The 13,671-nt window shown below is 40.2% G+C and overlaps 1 long non-coding RNA gene across 1 annotated transcript in view; it reads right to left on the bottom strand.

Annotated features, from left to right (window-relative positions):
- Nucleotides 1-1,107: 1,107 nt before the first annotated feature.
- The window catches only part of LOC115031338 (uncharacterized), a 28,024-nt gene continuing 15,460 nt past the window's right edge, over nt 1,108-13,671 (bottom strand). Inside the window, exon 4 of the long non-coding RNA XR_015047620.1 lies at nt 1,108-1,445. This is a non-coding gene — a long non-coding RNA (uncharacterized LOC115031338). The remainder of the gene's footprint in view (nt 1,446-13,671) is intronic.

Here is a 13,671-nt window from a genome sequence, read left to right on the forward strand (position 1 = left end):
TAAGTAGTCATAGCTGCTTAGAGTTCAGGAGCCGAATGCCCACATCTTGCCCAGACAACAGTGTTCTACAACACTCTTCCTTCACCTTTCACATTTCTTTTGCTCTCTTTTCTTTGACATACTTTGAGCTTTGGAGGGGATGATATCATTGTTCAACTTAGGACTGAGCACTCAAGAGTCCCTTCTTCTCTGCACTTAAAACTCTTGAGTCTCTGCAGTAACTGATACCTAAATGAAAAAGAAGCTTTTCTGACCAAAGATGACAGCAGCAGCATAAATATTTAGCAGGCATTTTGACAGGTACATCCTGTTCATTTAGCAAAGTGTGCAGTCACCCTCTAGGATCTATGACCTTTCCCAGATAAGCTTTTGCCTGGGTACCATTTGTAAACTCCTTCTTGTGCAAAAGTTTTTAAGTTCAATCATAACCTGTTACCCCCATAACAGTCAAGCTACAGTTACACCAGTGGGCACATCTTGCTTAGCAAGTATAGCACAGAGAGTCTAGAGTTAAGAAAGACTCTTGAGAACAGTTTCCCCCATCAGCCTTCACAGCACCTATCCATACTATAAAAGCTATGCCCTACTTTAAGAAAACCAGACTTATCATAACTTATATGTAATAACTCACGTGATGAAGATATACAATGCAGTGAATTTTGCTAAGTATCATCAGTAACAACCAACACAATTACAGCTTAGATTTCATTGACCCGTAGTCTGTCTCTTCCCCTACTCTCAGCTGCTCGAAACCACTGCTTCCTGAAAGTATAGTCTTGCTTTTCCTAGAGTTTTATATACAGTATGCGATCTTTTCCATGTTACCTCTTCCAGTGAGTACAATACTTTTGAGATTCATTTCCCGGCTTATGCAGCATTGTCCAACGAATCAGTTGATAAACATGTGAGTTATTAATCATTTTAGAACATTATGACTAATACTTCTGTGAGAGCTCATGGACAAGTCTGTTTATAAGAATATCTTTTCAGTTTTCTTGGGTGCACACCCAGGTATGAGATTGCTGAATTGTGTGTGTAAAGTATATGCTTAGCTTTCAAGACACTGTCAACACTCTCCAAAGTGGCTGAACTGTTTTTATTGTTATTGTTTTGTTTGTTTATCTCCCTCACTAATACATGAAACTTCCAGTTACTGCAAACCCTTTTTGACACTTGGTGAAGTTTATTTAACTTCAGTCATTACAGTTGCTATGCTTGAAAAATTCTGTGCCTTTTAATGTACCCCAACCCACATACTCAGCAGAGAACAAAGCTCTGTGGCTTAAACCACTGAGCGTAGCCTCTGACCACATCATTGGTCATCAATAAGCCAAGCACTAAGCCAAGCACACCTATTCCTGGAGGGAAGCAGGTGGGTAGAGATGAGTGACGTCATACTCTGGGAAAGACAGGTTCTGAGTTTTGAGTGCAGACAAGTCAGTTACCTAATGAGACAAAAAGCAATAATTATAAGTAGGATAAACAAAATACAAAATAACTAAGCATATTATCTCAATGTTTGCTCTTTAAACAACAAAAAATAATCAGAAGAAGATCATACTTGAGAGATAAAAACTAATCAATAAATATTGAGTCCAAAAGGCTCTAGATATTAAAGAAATATTATAGGTGTCTTTTATAGGTATGTATAAGGAAATTCATTTTTAATTAATCAAGCAAGGTAAGTCTCACTGGGTAGCACTGGGTAGCCTGGAAAACATACACACACACACACACACACACACACACACACACACACACACTCTCTCTCGTGTCCTTGTGCCCACATGCCCACATATCCACACATGTGACTATGCATAAAAAGTATGCATGTATACCACACTAATATGGATATAAATACAAAATAGTGTACATAGTTATATATTTTCCCTTCATCTCTTTGAAGTTACTCATATTTTGGCATGTGTTTTTATGTATGCGTTGTGCTTGTGTGGTGGCACACTTACTGTGGATGGACATATTCACCTGGAGGTATACGGAGGTCCAAAGTCAACTTCTGGTAACTTCCTCTATTGCTTTCTACCTTATCTTCTGAGAAATGCTGGTTCACTTCACCTTAAGCTGTAGGTTTCAGCGACACCGGCTGACTAATAAGCTCCCTGTGATCCTCCAGACTGCCCCACAGCATCACCAGCACAGGATTACAGGGCAAGTGCTGCTCCATCCAGACTTCATCTGGTGACAAGGATCCAAGCCCAGGTCTTGATTGTGCAGCACACACTCAACTCCCCAACCCTGGATATCTGACTCTCTGAAAAGAATCTTGCAACACTGCATCACAGCATTGTGTGTGTCTGTGTGTATGTGTGTGTGTGTGTACTAAAGTGGCCAGAGGCTCCTATGTATTGGCAACAATCATTAGCATTTACTTGATTTATAGTGAGATAAGTTAAAGAAGCACTCTGGTTTTAGAGAACTCCTCAAAATGAAGCTAAAAGTACAGTTACCAAGTCAAAAAAAATAAAAATAAAAAAAAGAACTAGAGTGGAACAACAACAACAACAACAACAACAAAAACCCACACAAAAAGATGAAGGAGAGAAAGACAAAACAAAACAAAATAAAACAGAAGCCAAACCAGGGGAAAGGAGCAAACAGGCTGACTTATCCAACAAGTTCATATTGACACCCAATGTGATTGGACCAAACACATGAATTGAAAGCCAATGACCATGAGACTGGATAGGAAAGGGAGAAAGACTATACATCTCCCATAACCAAAGCCAAACCGCATCCAACACAATTTTCACTTTCAGTCTGGTGGGTTCCATCTCTATAAGTTCCATGTAGGTGTTCTTGACAATAACATTTCAAGTTATTTCTTCATTATGTTGATATTTTTTCTGCCTTCTGGACACATAAAACATATTTATGATGGCAGTTCGAACATTCCTGTCTACTGCTTCATCGCTGATATCATTTCTGTTTCTATTACTTGTACTTTTACCCATATTCTAGGTCATAATTTTGCTCATTTCTTATTTATAGTTATGCTTTCTGATTCCTTTTTTTTTTTTTTAAATCCTATGCTGGGCATTGTGAATTTTTGCTGCTGGTTTCCAGATTTTCTTGTGCTCTTTGAAAATTACTGTGTTTCCTTCTGGCATAGAGTCAGGCTTTTTGAATTACAGTTGGGTCTCTTCCAGCTTTCTGTTAAGCCTTATTATTTGGGAGTGGGTTTTGCACCCCTTTGAAGCCCACTACCAAGGTATTTTATATTTAAGATTCCTTAGGATAGGTCAACCATTACAAGACCTTTCTGCTCTGAACTATGGGAACAAAACCATCTCTTGGTTTTTGTGAGGTTTGGGAATGATTCTGCCCTCTTCTTTCTGGAAAGCCTTTTCCTGGCCTCCGGTGATCCCCATCAGTCTAGCAAGGGTTAGTATATAGCCAAAGACATGAAGCGAATCTTCCTGTAAATTCTTAGAGCTGTACTGTCTGGCTGTCCACCCTGGGTTACTCTGCTGTGTGAGTTGTGGTCACCTTATTCTCCAACTCCACTTTCTGTTCCCTCCAATCAGAAGAGACCACTGGACTCTGTCCAGAAAACCCCCTTTTTTTTTTTGCCCAGGCAGAGTCCTGGAAGAGTCACTGAAGTGCCGTCTTACTAGTGACCTGTTACTGTTTGCTCACATTCTCAAGTCATTGTTTGACGTATTTTCTAGTTGTTTTTGAAAGAGTAGATTTACTATCTGTTCCAAGATCCTGCCAGAAGTTTTCTATTCTTTATCTTTTAAAAATACTTCAAATATAGGTTCCACAACTTTTAAAAAAGTTGGATATAGGTTGGAGAGATGGCTCAGCGGTTAAAAGCATTGATTGCTCTTCCAGAGGTCCTGAGTTCAAATCCCAGCAACCACATGGTGGCTCACAGCCATCTGTAATGGGATCTGATGCCCTCTTCTGGTGTGTCTGAAGACAACTACGATGTACTTATATATAATAAATAAATAAATCTTTAAAAAAAGTTGGATATAGTAAGATCATTTTAAAAGTATAGTTAGTGATACCACTGGTTGCTCTTATTTTTAACAGTATATTTACTCAACGTAATGTATTTATAAAATTTCAATCTGTTGGTCTAAATAAACTATATTTGATTCATATTCATGTTTGCCTACTCCTTTCCTCTGTTTTTTGTTTGAGAAAGTCATGCATGAATATAGTATGTTTTGATCAAGCCCACACCCCACTCCCTCACCTCCAACTCTTTCTTATTCCTGTATTACCACTTTTCCACTCCCCAACATCGTGTGCTCTTTTTTTTTTTCGAGACAGGATTTCTCTGTATAGCCCTGGTTGTCTTGGAACTCACTTTGTAGACCAGGTTGGCCTCGAACTCAGAAATCAGCCTGCCTCTGCCTCCAAAGTGCTGGGATTAAAGGCATGCGCCACCACGCCAGGACATGTGCTCTTTTTTAAACCCATTGAGTACACTTAGTGCTGCCAGTATGTACATGGGTGAAGGGCCATCCAACAGAACATTGACAGCCTATCAGGGGCTTCATTTCCTGAAGACAACTGACTCCCTCTCCTCCTCAGCTAGCAAGACTTGATGAGCCTCTCTCCCATCTAACTTTTGAATAACCTTTTTGGTTTGGGGGTTTTGATCTTTTGTTTTTCGTTTTTTTGTGTGTGTGTGTTTTTGTGGGTTTTTTTTTTTTTTGTTTTGTTTTGTTTAGTTTTTTTGAAACAGGGTTTCTTTATGAAGCCTTGGCTGTCCTGGAACTAGCTCTGTAGATCAGGCTGGCCTTGAACTTACACAGATCTGCCTGCATCTGCCTCTCAAGTGCTGGAATTAAATGCATGTGCCACCACCATTGGGCTCAAAACATCTTTTATTATATGAGCATATAAAGCTTTTTTTCTCCTTCGGTGTCTGTTTTTCTTTAGCTTTATGCTGATGGGAACAACGGTGAACACATTCTCACATATGTCCACTAGTGGGCACATGCAGGCATTTCCTATAGGATTGCCCAGAAGTACCCTCACTGAGGTTTAGGGTGAGAAGCATCCTCTTTCTAAGACAATGCCCTGCTTTCAGTTTTCAACCTACTATGCTATTTTCTGTTTTTTCCTCCCAAGACTCTCCTCAACCAGCTCAGAGCCTTTACTCAAACCACTTTCCTTTCCTACAACCCATCCCCCATTTTCATTTACAAAGTTTGCCCTTTACCACGTATGACCTTTGCACAGAAACCTCCTTTGACTTCCCACATGAATTGGCTGTTGCTTTAATTGGATGTGGTTGATTAAACTCACATAAGAGTCTAATCACTTATCCAACTATAGCATTTAGGGTTATGTCCACTGGGGAGTGATGAGGTTAGGTCCTTCAGGTGAAGCCATATGATTGAGTCCTGGTGTCTCTATAAGATGAGAGACCACACAGACAGAGATACACATGTACTTCTGTATGTCACAGCCTAGGGGTCTTTACAGGAACTCAATACAATTGTCCTTAGACCTTGTACCTCCAGGGTGTGGAGCCAGCTTCTAGCATTTTCCTGTAACAATGAATACTAGATTTATATTTCCCCCTTTATTTCTCATCATAGCACCAAGATCCATTATTGTTCCTCCCTTCCCTAGCTATAAGCTTACTAGAGTGTGCTTCCCATTGAATGTTATTTATTTAGTGCCTAGATCAATTACTGGTATGCACTAAACATTTATAAGATGGTCTTTGGATGACTGAATAGATGAACTATCAAAATATATTATAGTATTGATTTTACAAATAAGAATTTGAGGTTTGCCGGCGGTGGTGGTGCATATCCCAGCACTTAGGCAGCAGAGGCAGTCTGATTTCTGAGTTCGAGGCCAGCCTGGTCTACAGAGTGAGTTCCAGGACAGCCAGGGCTACACAGAGAAACCCTGTCTCAAAAAACCAAAAAAAAAAAAAAAAAAAAAAAGAAAAAAAAAAGAATTTGAGGTTTAGAAGGAGCTGTACAAGATAGCAGCTAAAGAAGCTGAGCTTTGAATCTAGTATATGTTTTTTAGGTTTAAAAAAGCACAGTTCAGATAATATAACTTTTTAATAGTTATGAAGGTAGCCTTGGGAGTTTTTGGATTTCTTTAGTAGCCAGTGTTGCACAACTTGGGGAAGCTTTCTAAGCAGAAACCAACTCATCCATCTCTGAGGTAAGGAGTATCTTTAGTCTAGCGTGTTAAAAACATTCTTATAGAAGGATTTCTATACAGGAAATGGAATAATGAACATGTTTCACCTTTAATTTTGGAAGATTTCCCCAGACTTAAGGTCAACTTTACTTGTCCTTTAAGGAAATTGTGATGAAGGACTCCCTAGCCCTACCTCTAACTGCAGAACAGATGGCTGCTCTTGCAGAAGACAAGAGATTGGTTTCCAACACCACATTGGGTACCTGTCACTCAGGTGATCTAACACCTTCCTCTAGCCTCTACGGGCACCCATACATATATATCAGACACACATATTAAGTAATTAAATAAAACTTTTAGAAAGTGGAATAAAACTTTAATGAGTTATTGTAGATTTCTTGTGTATAGAAACCATGTCCTTGCACCTTGGTATTCTTAATGTCTAGCATAGTAACTTGCAGTGAATTCTTCACATCCACTGGAGAAGTGAGAGTGGCTTTTATGGAGACTCAGTATAGCCTTCTAATCCTTTGCAAGGCATTTCTGGAAACCCCCACCTACAGGCCCGCATAGGAACCTGTCTGCCACTCCTGCCTGACTCACCTTCTCTAGCCTCTGCAGAGCATGTCAAACACCCCTTGCTCCAGTCACACAGAAAGAAATGCAGACCTAAAAACATGCATCTGTGCTTTTGCATATGATCTCTGTTCCTACAGTAATCTCCCTTTCCATGGTTAGCCAACTCTTACTCATGCTATACAACTCCAGTTGAGTTTCCTCTCCCTGGGGTGATTTGAATGCCCTGACCTGCGTTCTAAAATATTCAGCACTTAGCACTTTATCACACTGGACCATGTTTCTCAACTGCGTGTTCTTCTCCCTGATAAAGTCAACCCTTCAAGGACAGAGGCTGTGACTTTCTTTACTTTGCAGCCTAGGAAGCCAACACAGAACCTGGCACACAGTACATATTTAACTCATGAGGAATAAATGTCTGTTGGCTGTAGATTGTAGTCAGTTAAAGGAACATAAAGAGAACAATGTCCCGGAATAGGTAGTAGTTATATGCCACCCACTAAATGCTGAACCTTTTTCTTTTTCCTTTTTTTTTTATTATTTTTAATTTGGAAGCAATTACCCATTCAAGGTAGATTCTTTGATTATGTTCCTACCACTAAAGAAACAGAGAGGTTGAGTGGCTTCTCCAGGGTCATGGCCAGTCAGGCAGTCATTTTCTACAGTTCTTAACCATGGTACTCTACTGCCTAGGTCTTGCATGAACCCTGTCCCTAAGGAGTTCAAAGTCTCATTAAAGGAGACAGGCAGGTGGCAGCCTAATCACCACACAGGGTTATGTTAGGTGTATGGGCAACATAAAGGGGCAAAACAGAACAGGGGAGCCATGGATGCAAGAGGTGGAAGTGCACACTTTCAGACCTGCCTTCTCTAAGAGGCACAGTTCTAACTGGGCTTTAGAGAAAGAGCATTCTGATTGGAGTGGAGGGAGAGACTTGCTAGGCAAGCAGCACAGAGGAATGAAACAACATGTTTTGTGTTCTGGTGCCAGCAATCTACATTGTTGAGCCCAACACAAATGAAGCTGTGGACACACATTATTAACAATTTCATAACAGTTATAGCAGGCTGCTAAATCAAACAGGAAGTGCTTCCAAGCTTTGTGCAACTGAACAGGTGTCACACGGATAAAGGCAGACTTGATAGATACCATAAATGCTTCAGAATTGCTGGAACAAGAAGTACCTAAGCAGTACTTTATGAGGCAGGAAATGATACTGGCAAGGTCAGTGGAGGAGAGATCATGTAAGGAGGCTGGAATCTATCCCATAACTAACAAGAAGCCACAGAAGGCTTCTTAGCAATGATGTAAGTTGATTGGACTAGTTTGTAAAAAGACTCTTCTGGTAGTCCTGTCAGAGGCACATGGGAGGATAAGGGAGGAAGCCCTGGCTAACTCAGCAGTAGTTGAGATTGTATGAGCCAGAGAGGCTCCAGCCTTGAACTTGGCCTTTGTACCAGGGATATCCAAGAAAGGTAGTGCTGAGAAAGACTAGGAAGATGACTTGCAGAGTTAAACCTTAAGGTGCACAAAGCACTCACAGGAAAGAAACATGGGTGAGGGCCAGCAGTGGTTATAAAGTTCAAGATAAAAGAACACCATTTTTGCTTTGGTCTGTTAGACTGATTCAAAATGCTGCCTGTTCTAATTATTTAACACCATCTTATAATTTTTATTAGGGAAGCCCATCGTAGAGAAGGCACAAATGCAAGAAATGAAGCTGTTGTGCAGATCTCCATTTCTGTAACTTGCACAAGTGGCTGAAGAACCTATTTATTTATCTTTGGTTTCCTTCCAAATAGCCTCTGGGTGTCACTGGAGTTCCCCATGAGATAGAACTGATCCTTACACCCTTCCGATGAGATTTCTCAGCTACCAAACTATTCTCTGGAAGCTTCCTGCATTCTTTCCAGTGTACGAACCCCGTTTCATCTGATCTACAAAGTAAGAGTTACAGGTACGCATCAGAGCTTTGGCATATCGACCCACTGACACGGAGCACAAACGCCAAACCTCCAGAAGGCTCAGAGTCGTTCCCACAGCTAAAGTCCTTCTATTTAACCCACTATTTGTGCTCTTCTGTTTGGTTTTTCATGCTTCAGTTCATTCGTGTGAACTGCCCGTTCTGACTTCCCTTTTACTTCTTTGCTGAGAAACTTTAGGACCTAGGACATCAACTCACACATTGAAACCGTCAAGGTATCTGCACAGAATTCATAACTGTCTGTATGAAGTAATCTTTCAAGGCAAGAGGGGCGGGTAACTCTACAGCTCACTTCCTGTTTCCAGAGATAATCATCACACTGTAAATTTAATGTTTCCCATTTTGTTAGTGTTAGTGCCTGGGATCTTGAGTGTGCTGTGCAGAAATCCTATCACTGAGCTACAACCCAATCACACATTTAATATTTTACCTGTCCTTCAATAGGGCAGAATTCTTTAGATATGGGCTAATAACTGGGCTGCTGAATATGGCAGAATGATCTTGACCTTTCACCTCAGATGGGCGAGGTCACAGGTACAGTGTCAGATGAGTTATTTAACTTGCACTTTACTTGGTCTAATATGGAGTGTAGAGCTGTGTTGTAATGTTAGAAGAACAAATGAACTCACAGATGTGTAAAGCAGCTGTGTTCAGTGAGACCACCCATAAAGCTGGACACCTGGATAGATAGCCTGTGTATACTTTGTAAGGGAAATGTTTAATATCTTTATTATGTTGTCACCAATGTCAATTGGTTGGTTAGCTTCTAAAGTATGGGTGCTTTTCTAAGTGGTCCCTACTTTAGGACCTCATTAAGTTTCTAAAGCCTGAATCTGACTCCCCTAGGTCAGGTCTAGAGACACACCATTTCCATCCTATGAGTAGCAAAGCACTCTCCTCTTTCCCTTTCTACAAACTGTGTTTGGTTTCTTAGTGCTTCAGTAATTTCCTCAGGAGTCTCCCTCAACCTTGACCAAACTACCTGACTGAACCCTGGCTCTGACTCTCATAACAACTTCCAGTGTTATGTATTATGTCTTTCCACAATTAAAAATTAAACAATTAGCCAGACGTGGTGGCGCACGCCTTTAATCCCAGCACTCGGGAGGCAGAGGCAGGTGGATTTCTGAGTTCGAGGCCAGCCTGGTCTACAAAGTGAGTTCCAGGACAGCCAGGGCTACACAGAGAAACCCTGTCTCGAAAAACCAATAATAAAAAAAAAAATTAAACAATTAATCCTGAGTTTTTTCTCCAACATCAACTCCTTTGAAACTCTGTCTTGTTCCTCACTCTAGGCATAGCACCTGGTACACTGGCCTGTTTACTGTAGGTATTTAATAGCAGTGTGTGAGTACAGGGATGAATGTTGGACCAATATTAAGTGATTTGTATAAACGTATATTACTCATGGGTATAAATTATTAGAGTAGATTATTTATTTTATTCATAGATATATGAATCTCATCATCTTGAAAGTATCAAACAACACATGCATAATCTATGTATTGAAGTGATTTTATCATTGTGGGGATGATCTGTGCAGATTCAGACACACTATTTCCCTTAATAATTACTGTATGTGAGGATGTATACTTAAACCTCAGTGGAACTAATGACCATCTCTCATAGATGTCATGTCCCACACCCAAGAGGAATATATGGTAGGAAATAATCAAAGTCAGGGCTAAAATCAACCAAGTAGATGCAAAAAGAACAATACAAAGAATCAAGAAAACCAGGAGCTAGTTCTTTGAGAAAATCAACAAGATAGATAAACCCTTAGCCAGACCAACCAGAGGGCACAGAAAACAATATCCAAATTAATAAAATCAGAAATGAAAATGGAGATATAACAACAGAAAATGAGGAAATTCAAAAAAATCATCAGATCCTACTACAAAAGCCAATATTCAACAAAACTGGAAAATCTGGATGAAATAGACAATTTTCTAGACAGATACCAAATACCATCAGATAATCCATCTAAACAGTCCCATAATCCCTAAAGAAATAGATGTCATGTCCCTCCAGATTGGGAAAGAGACCCATGTGAGAGTATGTGCAGTCTACCTATGGAGGCTAACTATGTCCTAGAGTGAGTTTCTGAGTATGAGATCTCAGCAGTAGATCCAAAACCATGTGTGATGGTAACACTGGGGAACTATCAATGTGTAAGACACCAAGTCCGCCAACACTGATACCATGCACCCAAGGTACTTAAGCTGAGTCCACACTGATGCAGTGCACCAAAGGTCCTTAAGCTGAGATTGGTTATGTCGAAGAAATTTTCCCAAGTCACAGAACTAGGATCGCAAACAAAGACAACCAATCAACACAAATGTCACAAAGAAAATATTGGGAATGGCAAGGGAGAGTATGCAGGAGTAAGAGAGATTGGTACAGTGGGCCTCACACACACAGCCTGAGAAGCTCCTTCTGCCAAGAAATTAGAATTCTAAGACCTTGGTCTTTGATCCATCCTGTCCTCCTAACATCCGTTCCACAAAAATATAAAGACTACATGCACGTGGCACTTTGAGAAATGAAAAAAAAAATGCATCTCAGAAGCACAAGGAGCAGCCATCACCTCAGCAGGATGAGGAGTTAGACACACAAAAAGGATATGAGGGGTAGCTGAAGATAATACACCAGAGGGAGAACAGAGAAGCAAAGAGCTACTGGGCACTAAGGACACTCCTTCCAGCTCTTTGTACTACTGTGTCTCATCTGTCAAGTCACCTTTGCCTCTCCAGTACACCAGTGAGGTATGATCCCCATTCCAGTTCATCCTGGAGCCAAGGACTTCCTCGAATTCTCTATGATTAAAACAAAGTTAAGTGGTTCTGCCATTAACCAAGTTGCTCATACAATCTGCAGTCACTGTTGATACCCACCCTTTATTCATTAGCCAAAGCACAATTCTTGCTCTGTTTCTTCAGGTTCGCCCATATCCTTCCTCTGTGATCCCTCCACATGCTAGTCCCCACCAGATCCCTCTATGGAGGTAGGGATCATGCCTACCTTTATGCCATTATATAGATCCAGAGTTGAGTAAATTAATGACACAATAAGAAATAATTGTCCAAAAACAAATAAATGAGGCTGGAGAAATGGCTCAGTGGTTAAGAGCACTAACTGCTCTTCTAGAGGTCCTGAGTTCAATTTCCAGCAACCACATGGTGGCTCACAACCACCTGTAATGGGAATCCGATGCCCTCTTCTGGTGTGTGTGTGATACAGTGACAGTGTACTCATATACATAAAATAAATAAATAAATCTTTAAAAAGAACAAATAAATGTTTGTTGATTATTGAATAGTGTTCACAATTATGTACTGAGTCACAATGCACACAATGTCATCAAGGACACATTGAAAAAGATTCCATTTCTCTACAGTCTTCCATTTCTCTACTGAAGTAAGGTAATGGATTCCATAGCAGCTTATGATTATTTCTGTCTTCTCTGAAGTCTTTTTGAGTGGTATGTCTTAGTTTTTAAATGTCCTATTTTAAGTCTTCTCTCTATTGTTATTGTTATTTCCTCACTGGCAAAGTGTGTATGTGTGCTTGTGTTGGGTGTATGTGAGTGTGTGCTTGTATTGGGTGTATGTGTATGTGTGCTTGTGTTGGGTGTTTGTGTATGTGTATTTGTGTTGGGTGTTTGTGTATGTGTGTTTGTGTTGGGTGTTTGTGTATGTGTGTTTGTATTGGGTGTTTGTATATGTGTGTATGTGTGTTTGTGTTGGGTGTTTGTATATGTGTGTTTGTGTTGGGTATTTGTGTATGTGTGTTTGTGTTGGGTGTTTGTGTATGTGTGTTTGTATTGGGTGTTTGTATATGTGTGTATGTGTGTTTGTGTTGGGTGTTTGTATATGTGTGTTTGTGTTGGGTATTTGTGTATGTGTGTTTGTGTTGGGTGTTTGTGTATGTGTGTTTGTATTGGGTGTTTGTGTATGTGTGTATGTGTGTTTGTGTTGGGTGTTTGTGCGTGTGTGTGTGTGTGTAGGTGTTTGTATATAGGTGCATGTATATGAGTGTAAGTGTATGTCTATGTATGTGTGCTTGTGCTGTGGTGTTTGTGTGTGGAGGTGTTTATATATGGGAGTATTTGTATATGGGCATGTATGTGAGTGTCTGTGTGTATATGTGTGTGGCTATGTATGTAATTTTGTGTTGGGGTGTTTGTGGGTGGAGGTGTTTGTATATTGGGGTATTTGTATATGGACATGTATGTGTGCATGTGTGTGTTATCTAAGTCTGTATAGAAACTTCTTGTAACAAACTGTTTTGAAAGCCACTAAAATGACTCTGCAGCTAAAGGTATTTGACACTCAAGCCTGGTGACTAGAGTTCATCCCCAGAAAATAAATATGGCGAGAATGAACTGATTCCACAGAGCTGACATCTAACCTTCGTATTGATACTATGTCATTCACTCATGTGTATACACATACACACAAACTGTTATGAACTAGACAGAGACTCAGTAAACTGGGTTACAAGGATTGAGAATTTAAGCTAGCTATGGGTCCTAGATTTTGTAGTAAGACTCTATCTCAAAAATAAATAGTCAATCAAACAACAAAGTGTCATATGTGACTTGACAAAAATGACCGAAGTAACTGTTCTGATAAGAACAGAAATTGCTTATGGGATGTAGAGGTTGTGTGAAATGAAAGGCAGGAAGTCTTCTGACGTGGTCCAAGCATCTGTCTTATTGGCATGTTAGGGTCAGAGTGCAATTTGGCCTTATATCCTTTTGGTTTGTTTGGTTTTTGGTTTTTGGGTTTTTTTGCACATTTTTTATTAGATATTTTCTTTATATACATTTCAATTTTCAAATGCTATCCCAAAAGTTCCCTATACTCTCCCCTTGCCCTGCTCCCCTACCCACCCACTCCCACTTCTTGGCCCTGGCATTCCCCTGTACTGGGGCATATAAAGTTTGCAAGACCTAGGGGCC

This window comes from Mus caroli, unplaced genomic scaffold (genome assembly GCF_978045245.1).
Source record: "Mus caroli unplaced genomic scaffold, Mus_caroli_1 scaffold_7, whole genome shotgun sequence".
Lineage (NCBI taxonomy): Eukaryota > Metazoa > Chordata > Mammalia > Rodentia > Muridae > Mus > Mus caroli.